This window comes from Narcine bancroftii, chromosome 6 (assembly GCF_036971445.1).
Source record: "Narcine bancroftii isolate sNarBan1 chromosome 6, sNarBan1.hap1, whole genome shotgun sequence".
Classification (NCBI taxonomy): Eukaryota; Metazoa; Chordata; class Chondrichthyes; order Torpediniformes; family Narcinidae; genus Narcine; species Narcine bancroftii.
In genome coordinates this window covers 215020561-215034457 of record NC_091474.1, presented here as the reverse complement: position 1 = coordinate 215034457, position 13897 = coordinate 215020561, and the positions used below count along the sequence as shown (strand labels likewise).

The 13897-nt window shown below is 39.6% G+C and overlaps 1 protein-coding gene across 1 annotated transcript in view; it reads left to right on the top strand.

The window, feature by feature from the left end:
• ascc3 (activating signal cointegrator 1 complex subunit 3) overlaps positions 1–13897 on the top strand; it is a 484134-nt gene that overhangs the window by 382560 nt on the left and 87677 nt on the right. The window lies entirely within an intron of this gene.

Sequence of the window (13897 nt, the reverse complement as noted above, 5' to 3'; positions counted from 1 at the left end):
TCTTGGGTTGATATAAAAGATGCTATGGTCATCAGGTAAACCTAAATGAACCTAAAATCTAATTTGAGAATAGCATACAATTTAGAGCTACAGCTCAGGAAAGCACTAGTAAATTGTCAGCAAAGGTACGTGAAAAACGAGGTCTAAGATTTCCCAAGGCTAATTATTTTTTTCTGAATATAGCATTTAATTTGTGGGTATCATTTGGAATATTTACTTTCTGGTGCCTTTTATTTTTGCCAACCAGATGACATTGAAAGAGGGAAGATGTGGTTTTGTGAATTGAGGCTGTGCCATTGAGTAGTTCTTCCTGGATAGCATTGGCAAAAGTTCGCCATCAATGTGCCTCTTCCCTCCTTACATCCTACTGAAAATGGCAAGGTTGTTTTGCTTGCAGCAGGTGTTGGTTCAGCATTCCGATCGTGTTATCGTTCTCAACAAAGTTCTCATTATGTGTGTGAGTTGGTTATGAGTCATTTAGTAATTAGCCAGCCCCTAGCACCACACTGCCTCCTCTTGATTTGCTATAGTGGACTCAAATACAGTAAGGATTAATGTCAGTTAAAGCAATTATAACTCCCAATCAAAATAGTAGTAGTGATGCACAAGTTGGACATCAGTTTGGATGTTGAATCCCTTTTAAGTTCCGCAGCATACCAGACTTTGCTTAGAGTATCCAAAAATCAAAACGTGGAGCTCATGATATCTGCTGTGATGGCGAAGCCTGGAGTACCAGTAACGTTGTGTGCTTTCTGGGCTTGGTGGATGACAAAGTAATTGAACTCTGTTGATCTCCCTCAAGCCACAGTGAATGGCAGACCATGAGATAGAGCTGCTGACTGTAAGACGCCAGATAAATAAAATTACACCGTCCTGGTCACCTTTAATTCAAATTGAAAAGCAGTTATAGCAGTTGGCAGATCTCAATTAATATTTCCTCATTGAAACCCAAATGCCACATGATTATTCCATGCTATACATCAGGTAGGAATATTACTTCATGAAATGTGCCACGTTGATATTGCCTCCTATTGAGAGATCTTCATGTTCCAGCTATTTGTCACATCCAACAAGCTCTGTGCTCCTTCTCACAATTATTCTGAACTAAAAGTGAATGCCTGCTTTTGCATTGGTGACAGCTTCAAAATCTACATGTCAGAAATGTGTAGCAGTTCGATACCTGCCTTGCTTCACATAAATTTTGCAACTTGAAAACATTGAATAAGCACCAAAAAACACTGTTGAGAGCAAACTATACTAATGCACCGATATCTGAATCATTGATATTCTCTGAACTACTTACCATGCATTCAATTGTGTACTGTTTATTGACTGCTTCATATCGGCATTGTCCATTGATAAACATAATATTCTTCTCACTCTGAATATTTGTGGTCAACATTAACTGCATGCATGAACGAATGTCTTTACTAAGATGACATCTGTCACTGCTTCCAGCAAAAAGACAGGTATGGAATATTTTGGGCCTAAAAGCAGTACCATCATGGATTCGTAACAGGCAAGTTACATCTGGCAAATCTGATTTGACTCTTCTGAAGTGGTATCTAAAGCAGTGTACAAGAGACTGTCCTAAGCTGTTATTGTTTAGATTTTAAGAAGTTAATTGATAAAGTTTCTCTTAACTTTCAGTCCTTGGATTTGAAACCAAGATATTTACCCAGATAGCATGATGGCTGAATGCCATGAGGATTGACAGGATATGATAGGGTTCTTGCAACATCAGGGACATAACTAAACACAATATTTGAAAATTGTATTGACAAGGAAGTAGAAAAATTGACTAATTAACAGAATATAGATGTGGGATCAGCCTTAAAATTCTTGCATTGTCACGTGTAAGAAAAATTTGGCCCGGGTACGAAGGGCTATGGACTTGGTACAAGTCAGTGGGACTAGTCAGATTAATAGTTCAGCACAGACTAGAAGGGTTGAAGCGGCTGTTTGATTCTATGGTCAATTTAATCAGTGGTTTGTCATAACCAACTGTATTGAACAGGACCTTTCTGAGTGGATCAGAACCAATGCCTAGATATCTGTTCAGATCACAAGATATAGGAGCAAAAGTAGACCAATCAGCCCCTTGAGTCTGGGTTGAAAGGTGAGAGTAGGTTAGTAATTTTGTGGATGACTCATAGGTTACTGGTGATGTGGATAGTCTGGAGGGTTGCCAAAGGTTAGAGTGGAATATTGGTAGAACATACAGCTGGATTGAGAAGTGGCAAGTGGATTTTAAGCCAAAAAGACAATGAAGTAGTTATTTCGGACTGTCAAATTTGAAGGCAGAATACAATGTTAATGGGAGGACTCTGAGCAGTGTGGAAGAACTGATCTTGGGGATTGTGTCCAAAGGTCACTCAAAGATGCCGCACAGGATGATACTGTTGTTAAGAAGGCACATGATGTGTTGTCTTTCATTAAGTGTGGGATTGAGTTCAAGAATCGTGAGGTAATGTTGCAGCTATTGGTGGAGGAGTGAGCAGATGACCCATTATAAACAGCATAACAGTGAGTAATCATGTAGCAGAGCAGTCATTACAGTTGTCAAGAGCGAGGCTTATAGTAGGTGAGTATATTAACCATATAACCATATAATTGTTCAACATTTACTAGTATTTATAGATGTGGTATTATGACTGTAGAGTTAGTGCTCAGATGTGAATTCCCTGGAGACTCTGATGGTTCATGGGAGACTCTGAGCCTCCCCGATGCCCACATCTGCACCAGGTGCACTGAGGTTCAGCTCCAAAATGGCCAAGTTAATGAATTGGAGCTGTAGCTTGATGACATATGGCTCATTAGAGAGAGTGAGAAAAGATAGATTGGAGCCACGGGGAATATGTAGAGAATCCCTCTATGGCCACCGCGCCGCCCCCCCCCCCCCCCTCATCCACCCCAGCAACGTTTATCATTCTGGATAGTATTGGGGAGGATAATAGACAATAGGTGCTGGAGTAGGCCATTCAGCCCATCATTCATTTAGATCATGGCTGATCTTCCACTATCAGTACCCTGTCACTGCCTTCTCCCTATAACCCTTAATTCCCCTGTCCACAAGAACCTTATCTAATTTCCTCTTGAACTTATCCAGAGAACCTACCTCTATCACCCTCTGCAGCAAAGTATTCCACAGACCAACAACTCTCTGGGTAAAAAAAATGTTTTCTCATCTCTGTCCTAAAGGGTCTTCCCTATATTCTTAAACTATGGCCTCTAGTCCTAGTCTTCCCAACATCGGGAACATGTAATCAGTCTCCATCATGTCCAATCCCTTAATAATCTTATATACCTCAATCATATCTCCCCTCATCCTTCTAAATTCCAATGTATGCAACCTCAATTTATTCAACTTTTCAATTCTGCCATCCCAGGAACTAACTCCCTCAATACCGAGCATGTCCTTCCTCAAATTAGGAGACAAGAACTGGACACAATACTCCAGATGTGGTCTCACCAGGGCTCTGTACAACTGCAGAAGGACATCTTTACTCCAATACTCTTTTCCCCTTTTTATGAAGGCCAACATGCCATTTGCCTTTTTCACAGCTTGTTGAACCTGCAGGCTGACTTTTTGTGACTGATGTACAAGTACACCTAGATCATGTTGTACTAACTTGACTCCATTTAAATAATAATCTGCCTTCCTGTTCCTGCCACTAAAGTGGGTAACCTCACATTTATCCACACTAAACTGCATCTTCCATGTATCCGCCCACTCACCCAACCTGGGCAAGTTCCTCTGCATTTTCCTAACATCCTCCTCACACTTCACACTGCCACCTAGTTTCATGTCATCTGTAAATTTGCTAATGTTATTTATCATCCACTTATCTAAATAATTAATATATATGATAAACAACTGAGGATCCAGCACTGAGCCCTGCGGGACCCCACTTGTCACATCCTGCCATCCTGAAAGTGATCCATTAATCCCAACTCTTTGTTTCCTGTCTGTCAACCAATTTTCTACCCATGTCAGCACCCTACCCTCAACATCATGCTCTCTGATTTTGCCTACTAATTTCCCATGCAGAACCTTATTAAAAGCCTTCTGAAAGTCCCAGTATACCACATCCACTGGCTCTCCATGTCCACGCTCCTCGTCACAACCTCGAAAATTTCAGAAGATTAGTCAAGCGTGATTTTCCCTTCAGAAATCCACGCCGACTGGTAATTTCTGTCTAAGTGTTCTGTTATTTCTTCTTTTATAATAGATTCTAATATCTTCCCCACCACTGACGTCAGGCTAACTGGTCTGTAATTGCCCATTCTTACCCTCCCTCCCTTTTTAAAAAGCAGCACAACATTAGCCACCCTCTAATCCACAGGCACCTCTTCTGAATCTATAGAACATTGGAAAATGTCAACCAATGCGTCAACATTTCAAGAGCAACTTCCCTAAGCCCCCTGGAATACAGTCCATCAGGCCCTGGGGACTTATCAGCCTTCAGTCCATTCAATTTGCTCAAAGCAACATGCTTCCCAATCTGGATTTCCATCAATTCCTCCATTACCGTTGGAATTTTATCAATTCCTTCGATACCACAGGACCTCTACCCATATATGACCTTTACTGGTGAAGACAAATCCAAAGTATCTGTTAAACTCGTCAGCCATTTCCTTGCTTCCTGTAATAATTTTCCTGCTTCTGTTTTTAAGGACCCAATTTTGGTCCTAACTAATTTTTCCCTCTTTGCATACTTAAAGAGCTTTTACTATCCCCTTTTATAGTATTGGCTAGTTTTTACTCTTGTACCTCATTTTTTTCCTCTCATATAGATTTCTTTGTTATCTCCTGTTGCTCTTTGAAGGTTTCCCAATCCTCTAGCTTCTCACTCATCTTTGCTATATTATACTTCCTCTCCTTGGTCTTGATACTGTTCTTGACTTCCTTTATCAGCCACGGTTGCCCTTTGCTCGCCTTAGAATCTTTCTTCCACTTTGGAATGAACTGGTCCTGTACCTTCTGAAAAATGCCCAGAAATACCTGCCATTTTTGTTCACTGTTCTCCCAGCCAGGGTATCCTTCATTGTATTTTGTCAAACTCCTCCCTCATGGCTGAATATTCCCCTTTATTCAACTGTAATACTGATACTTAAGACTTCCTTTCCTTCTCCCTTTCAAATTGTAAATTAAAAGTTACCATATTATGCTCACTATTTCCTAATGACTCCCCTACTTCAGGTCCCTTATCAAATCAATATGGTTACACAACACCATATCCAGAAATCCAGAATTGTCGTACCTCCGCGCCCCCCCCCCCCCCACCCAGGTGGGGTCCATCACAAGCTGCTCTAAGAATGTATTCCAAAGACATTCTATAAACCCACTTTCTTGCAGTCCCACACCAGCTAGATTTTCCCAGTCTACCTGCATGTTGAAATCCCCCACAACAACTGTATCATTACCATTCTGACATGCCAATCTTAACTCCTAATTTATTCTGCCTCCTATATCCAAGATACTATTTGGGGGCCTGTATATGACTCCCATTATGGTCCTCTTGCCCTTGCAATTCCTCAACTTTATCCAAACAGTCTCTACTCCACCTGCTTTTATGTCACTCCTTTCATGGGACTGAAAATCATTCCTCATCAACAGAGCCACCCCACCCCCTCTACCCACCTGTCTGTCCTTTCAATAGGACATATTCCCTGGAATATTAATTTACCAATCCTGGCCCTCCTGCAGCCATGTCTCCATTATTTCTATAACATCATACCCTACAATATGCAGTTGAGTCTCAAGCTTATTGATTTTATTTCTTATACTCCGTGCGTTCATGTATAATACCTTTAATCTGTTATTTCCCCACACCCTCACCTTGTTACCTAATGCACTTGGCCATACTCTCCAATCCCTTTCTGCTCCTTCTGTCCTTTTAATTTCACTGCCTACCCGAACTTTTCCTATTTTCTCTTTCCTATTCTTTTCCCTATCATTCAGGTTCCCCTCCCCCTGCCAAATTAGTTTAGTCCATACCCAACAGCTCTATTAAACCTGCCCGACCATCTTCTAGAGGTTATGCCTCCCCAGAAGAGATCCCAATGGTCGAAGAATCTGAAACCATGTCTTCTGCACTAGCCCCTCAGCCACACATTCATCCGTCTGATCCTTCCATTTTTTACCCCACTTGCACTCAGCACAGGTAGTAATCCAGAGATCACTACTCTGGAGGTACTGACTCTTAGGTTTCATCCTAACTCACTGTAATCCCTCTTCAGGCCCTCCTCCCTTTTTTTTAATCTATGTGATTGGTACAAACATGTACCAAGACATCAGGCTGCTCATCTCCTCTCAGAATACTCTGGCCCCGATTTGAGATATCTCACACCCAGGCACCTGGGAAGCAACACACCATGTGGGTATATCTATCAGGCTCACTGAATCCCTTGTCTGTACCCCTGACAATGGAGTCCACTATGACCACTGCATTCCTCTTCCTTCCCTTCTGCACCACAGCACCAAGCTCACTGCCAGTGACCTGGTCACTGTGGCCATCCTCTGTCAAGTCATCCCCTCAACATCAACCAATACAATATACCTGTGGCTGAGAGGAATAGCCATAGGCGTGCTCTCCACTATCGTGGCATTTTTCTTCCCTCCCCTGACAGTTGCCCACTTACCCGACACCTCTAGTCTTGGGGTAACTACCTCCCTGTACATCCTACCAATTACCTCTTCACTCTCCCTAACGAGCCGCAGGTCATCAAGCTGCAACTCCAGCTCCCTAATTTCCTTAAGGAGCTTCATCCTGATGTGCTCATTACAGGTGTGACCACTGGGGAGGGTGAAGGTCCTATCAGCCACCTCTTCACTCTTTCTCGAACAAGCCACAGGTCATCAAGCTGCAGTTCCAGTTCCCCAACTCAGTCTTTAAGGAACTGCATCTCGGTACATCTGTCTGTGCATCTGCCATTGGGGAGGGTGGAAGTCACCCATGGTCCCACATCTGACACCCAAAACAGAGCACTAAATCCATAGGCATGACTGAATTCTATATTAAACTTATTGAGAAAGGCAAATAATACAGCTTACCTTCCTCCTCATCTGCTTTCATCAAAGCTTGTTGAGTCAAAGCCTGGGTCCCACTCCCTTTTTGCACCATTAACTCTCTGGGCCACTCCTTGTCCCTCCCCTCCTTTTATTTGTCCCTTACCAATTGCCGCTGACTGTTAGGTTTATGTACTTACTGCCCCATCTCTCAGCCAACGCACCTCCTCCTCATCCTCCTCTTCGTCCAATAGAGGATGACTATAAGGACCAGGTCTCTAGCATTGAACATTGCTCTATAGCAGAAAGGACGAAGAGACATGCAATAGTGATAGGAGATTCCACTGTGAGGAGAACAAACCAAGTCTCTGTATTCTTTTATCTAATTGAAAGACTGAGGCATAAAGACTGAACTTGAAATAATTGAGGGCAAACCACAAAAAAAGCTTCAGTAACGATGCCTTTGCAGCTGGACAGAATAACTATGTTTATCTCTTTTGCATCTTCTCATCTTTCACCCTCTTCCTCCATCACTTTCTTTATAACTGAAACATTTTATTCATAAAACCACTGTTTGATGTTCAGTTATTCCTTTAACCACCAAAATATTTCTGTCTGATTTGATTTGGTCATGTTTAAGATTTTCACAAATAATGCAAGTAAGCAGGCTAATATGCCCAGTTATCAATGAGAAGACACTAACCCAGATACTCATGCTGCTGTAATTGGGCAATCATGCTTCAGTCAGAATGAACAGATGGATCCCTGACTCCCCATTAATCCTCGACCAGAATTTTAGTTTCTATTGTATTCACTATGTTGGAGAAGAATCGTTTCAGCATTCGACAGGAAGGGCAGTCAAAAAAGGAAAATCATTATTCTTAAGTATCCCAGAGGGAAAACTGTCAGGAAATATTACTGTAGGTCATTTTTTTTAATTATAAAACAAGATCAGGTGGAACCAATAATTCATAAGATATGGGTGGCAGATCAAGAAAAACGCAACACCAATTTTCAGATGAAATATGTGACTGTGTAAGAAGTCACAATAGATAACTGCAAAATTAAGGAACTAATTTACCCAAAGGAGATTTTTATTCCCTGCAGGTGATTATCCCCACACTTCCTGATAATGATGTGATTGGATTGGTTTAATTCATTTTAGACAAAGATCACATCTGTTAACTTTGTAATGTGAATTTCAAAACACCACATATATTTTACTTAACAATTTGTTGATTATCTGATAACACTTTTAACAAACAGATTTTGGTTTAAAACCTGACATGGGGCAGCACGGTTAGTGTAGTGGTTAACAAAGCACTATTAAAAAGGGCTAGTGATATGGATTTGAATCCAGTGCTGATTGTAAGGAGTTTGTACATTTTCCCCACGTGGGTTCCTCCAAGTGCTCCAGTTTCCTCCCACATTCCAAGGATGTACAGGGTATGTAGGTTATTTGGGCGGCACGGGCTCGTGGGCCACAAGGGTCTGTTACCATGCTGTATCTCTAAATTTGAAAAGGACAAAATGGAAGACATGCATTTTGATCATTTGTAAGGCCTTCGGCCAAGAAACGATGATGCTACATGGTCTATTTTTGACTTTATTCAGAGTACTGGACCCAGAGATCATTTCTGGTGAAATTGTGCCAATTGTAATATTGGTCCAGTCTTTATGGGGAGCAATCCATGTTAGATCATAAGGTTATGCATTTGTCTATAAATGATTACATCTGTTTTGATTTTATTGAGGAACAGGTTTCATTGTTGGCTTCCTGAATGCAGGCTACCATTGATTGCACTCACATTCCTATTAAGGGTGCTCTTAATAATCAAAACATATTTATAAGCCTGAAAGGTTTATAGTCCCTTAATGTGCAGATAATTGAAAATCATAGCAGGAAATTCCTCATTGTGAATGTCACACTTCGAGGAAGCAAAAGTGACGACTTTGTTCTGAGGGACATTTTAAGCTTCTGGCACTGCCTCGAACCCTATAAATATCAAGATCACAATAAAAACAAATCTGAAGGTACTTCAGAAGATTAAATTTCATTGCCAATACACAAATGTGCTGGAGAAACTCAGCAGGTTCCACTGCATCCATTGGATCTAAAAGGTAACCAACATTTCAGGCCTGAGCCCTTTGTCAGGAATAAGGCAAAATAGGTATATTTTGCCTGAATGAAAAGGTGGTGGGATGGGGCAGCACCGGTTAACAGATAAGAGATAATAGGTTACAGGTGTGAGGGTAGAAGAGAAAGAAGCTGAGAAATGATAGAGGGAGAGGGCAGAGGGCTAAGAGGGTAGCCCTCTGATAGGAGAAGGAATGGAAGGGTGTTGGATATGGAAGAAAGATGACAGAGAGAAAAGGAAAGAGAACCCATGAAACAGGTGTTAACGGAAATTGGAGTTCTATATTCTGTTTTCTGGTTAAAGACTGGTAAGACAAATTTATACGGTGTTGTGCCTTCAATTTGTGGATGGCTTCGATTTTGGCAATTCATGAGGCTATGGACAGAGATGTCAGTATGACAATGGTACGTGAACTTAAAATAGTTGGTCACATCCTTTTATTTCCTATGGATGCTGCGTGACCTACTGAGTTTTAACAGCACATTGGTGTATTGAACATGTCCCCAACATCTGCAAATTTTCTTGTTTAGAACCATAGAGCAGTACAGCACAAGAAACAGGCCCATTGGCCCTACTATTATTTGGCCTGTCCTACCTATTTAATTTCATTTCATAGAGCAGTCTGGTGTCACTTTATAGTATACACCATGCAGATGTGAAGGCTTCAATGTTCTCTGTTGCAATGTGCACAAACTAACCAACATTTGCACTAATGACATTTCACGGTTCCATGGGGAGTAAAATCCACACCTGGTCAGATAATCTCTGTACTCTATGAGAATATTAAGCTGCTCCTGTGGAGTTCAGAACATACCTCGAGTAGATCAGAGCAAAATTGCATCGAGACAACTTGTGGTCTCTGACAGTACCATCCCAATAGCTGTAATTTAATTTGGAGTTGTACAGCATGAAAGATGAGCCCTTAGGCCCAAATCCTCCATGCCAACCAACATAATAACTTTAGCTAGTCCCATTCACTTGCAGTTGGTCCCTTCCCTCATCTTTCCTATCCATGTACCTGTCAAATGACAAGCACAGAGTGTCACCAATCCCTTGCAAAGAAGGATACTTGACCATCTTAATGAACTCAACGTCCCCAGTCATTTCAGCCTGAAAAAACTTTAGATAAATGAGGATTTCTGTTTTGTTTTCAATAACCTCATTTATCCAATTTTTAAAAAATTTCGGATAACTGAGGATTTCGGAGAATCCAATAATTGTAGTTGTACTGTATTTTAAAGTCTACTAGAATCTTCATGAGAGATAATGGCCCATCAAAATGTCTATGGCATTTTACAGTGAGAAGTTTATTTGCACCTGCTCTGTTTGACCTGAATCAGTTAAATAAACCTGCTGTGATGGAATTAACTGAGGATTTTTAGATTACAGTTTCTGGAAGAAGAAGAACGGGACCATTAGAGGGCGCACAAAATCAGTGAACCGGTGCGGACTCGAAAGGCCAACATGGCCTGTTTCCGCTCCGTAAATGGTTATATGGGTTACTTAATGTTCACCTCTGATGATATTACAGCTCTCTGTTCTGTCTTCATTTAGTACCTTGAATTGCAGAACACATTTTAAAAATGTTGCTATTTTGTGTGTCTAAATAATTATTTGTAAATATTAAAATCAGTAATAGATATTTTAAAACATGTAGCTTTGTATAAACTTCCTGTATCCTTCGTTGAATTGTAAAACATTGCTTACATTAATAGCAATGGTTAAATTTTTGAACAGTATAGAAATATAGGAAGAGTTAAAAATTGATGTTTTGTTGGTTGACAATGCTAAATTTCTTAGAATATTGAAAGGCCATTTTGTCTTTATTAAATTCAAAACAATTTAGTTCATAACAAGTTTAAATGGTGATTATGGAGAATACCATATTCTTTTTAACTGTGACCTTAAGTTTAAAGAAATAGTTTGCATTCATCTTGCCACTTTAGCTAAATGTTTGTTCATGTGACCTGTTCACACCCTAACCATGCACTGAACTCTTGCTGCTCTTTGCACAGTAGCAGAGCTCATTCAAACTTCTGACCCCAATCATCAGTAAAACCATCAACAAAAGGTGCTTTCGATCGCAACTTGAAACCCCCCTCGGGATTTAATGAGGACATTGAGCTGTTTGACTCTGACCCTCAGCCTGCATTTCTCATTACCTTCTGATAGTGATATAGGTGTAAGAATTACTGTTACGTCCACAGTAAAATTATAAATGTTAATATTTTGATGGTTCCAAGTTCATAATGTTCTTGGCTACTGTAAATAGCACAGGATCTTTGAGTTGATGTGTGAAGATCTATCATTGCAAGATTTTTTTCCAATATTGATGAGTTTTGCTATTCTTCAGAATAGAGTCTCCTGAAAATTCTTTTAAAAATCTTGGCTTCAAGCTTTTCAAAGTCACAAAAACTTCTGTGATGTGTCACTATTTCCAATAGCTCACAGAGAGATTTTAGCAGAGAACAGGATGTTTTCATTTCAAGCACTTTGAGCACCTTTTGACCATAGCTAACTTAAGCTGACAAACCGATAAATTAACTCATGATGTGAATGTTAATGTTTTAAAAACTTTTTGGCTTTTGGTTTCCAGAATCTCTTTGTGCAAAAATAATTGAAAAAAATATAGAGAAATATCATACAAAGTCATGTCAGAAATGTAAAACTTTTTTTTTAATATGAGCATGTTTCTCATGATATTGTTATTACGAGGGAATATTTTAATAATTTGAAGGTAAAAAATTATGAAGTTACAAAATGGTTAGAATTTTCTTAAATATTCTCAGGCCAATAAAGTGTTTCTGATTAATCTCAGGAAAATTTAGGGCAATCAATATTTTAAGTGGCTTGCTCTTTAGATGGGCATTATATGCTTCTCAACTATTTTGCAATAGATCCGCTCATAATCTTTAACTTCTTAAATTTCTCAGCAATTTGGAGCTAACTTGTAATTTAATGCTTTAAGATCACTACTCACATTTTTTGTGAGTTAAATACTTCGTCATTGGAAATTTTCCCAGATGTAACCATCTTCATGGGGAGACCAAGATGACCTTGTTGTGAAGCCATCAAATTGTGGCTTTGTTTTAGTCAATACTATTTATACTATATATACTATTGAGATTATGAAGCATAAAACAAATTTGGCTAACACTTTTTCTAATTTTTACTTCTGAAATTCATGTAATCATTTACTAGCGCATGGAATTTCTAAAAACAACTTTTTTTTCTACATTAGCATCCATCATGCATTTTAAGATATTTGAACACTGTATTTTCCTTCACAACAAGGATTTGGTAATGATGTCTAAATGTATTGGGTTTTAAATCAAAGAGAATTCATTAAAAAAGTATAAGTTCAACCAGCATCGGACAATGAAAATATATGTTGCAGCCAGATAACACAATTTTATCAGTGCCACAATTGACACAGTTTGGATCAATAACATCATCCAAGTTGCATTAGTCAGAATAGCTTCATCTTGAGAGCAGGATTCCTTTAAACCCACATACTAGGTAATGAATATTAACTTTTTTTAAAATAAATCATTGTAAAGGAGGAAGCATCTTTTGTAACTGCCCCAACTGTAAGAGCAAAAATATAAGGAGAATAAAAGATGATGTGGTGCAAGGACAATGCCTGCATCCAAAAGGTTAAGTTCTTGTTTTTGTAAGAAAAATAAAATTGTGATATAGCAAAAATATCAGGTCATCGAATAAAAAAACCAATTCCTTATTTTTTAAAATTATTTTCAGGAATATTAATGGGACGATAGATATATAACTTTAAAATATTTGCAGAGTCTGACTTGGTGGAGATGACTTATGAATTAAGAACTTGTAAGATAACATTTATGATACGACTACAAAATGAACTGTGCTCCAGTGTGCACACTGGAATGTGTAGAAATAATAGTGTCTTGTTTTGTCACCTTCATGTGTAACAGATTAATCAGCATTTCCTGAAATTCTGGTGTCCATTAACTATAACCTCATTGCTTGTCTCTCAACAGTCAGTTTAAAGACTAGGTCTTATTCAACAACCAGACTATGAAGTAGTAAGGGAACTTCACTTTATACCCCTATGGTATTTTGGTAGCTCCTCCAGCCTCTCAAACGGGTAACTTTCAACATCAAAAATTGCTGCAGGCAAACTGATTGCATGGTCACATTTGCATCAAGTCCTGCCCAGTTTAAAAAAGTTATTGAAATTCATCTATGATGGATAAAGCTGCCCAGGGAGCATGAGGCACATTTTCTGGAAAAGCCATAAGTAGGTAACATTCTATTGTGCATAAAACATATTAAGCGATTGAACATGCATGTATCTTAGGTGACCTGGTAGGTCAATGTTATGTTCAATTTCGAAAGGGGAAAATAATGAAGAACCCTCAGAAGTCCCCAGCAACTCTTTGCTCCCAGTTTCTGAGACTGACATAAACAGAACCTTCAGGAGCGTGAATCCTCAAAAAGCTTCAACCCCAGACAATGTAGCACATCATGTCCTTAGAACCTGTGCAAATCAACTGGGTGGACTTTGTGTGGACTTTCTCAACTTCTCAGTGCAACAGTCAGAGGACCCTACCTGCTTCATTCTGGTGCTCATGAGGAGCAGGGCGACATGCCCCAGTGACTGTCAGCCGATGGCACTGACATGTGCCTTGAAGAAGTGCTTCAAGAGGTTGGTTATGGAGTAGATTGATCCCTGTCTCAGAAATTACCTGGACCCTTTTCAATTTATCGT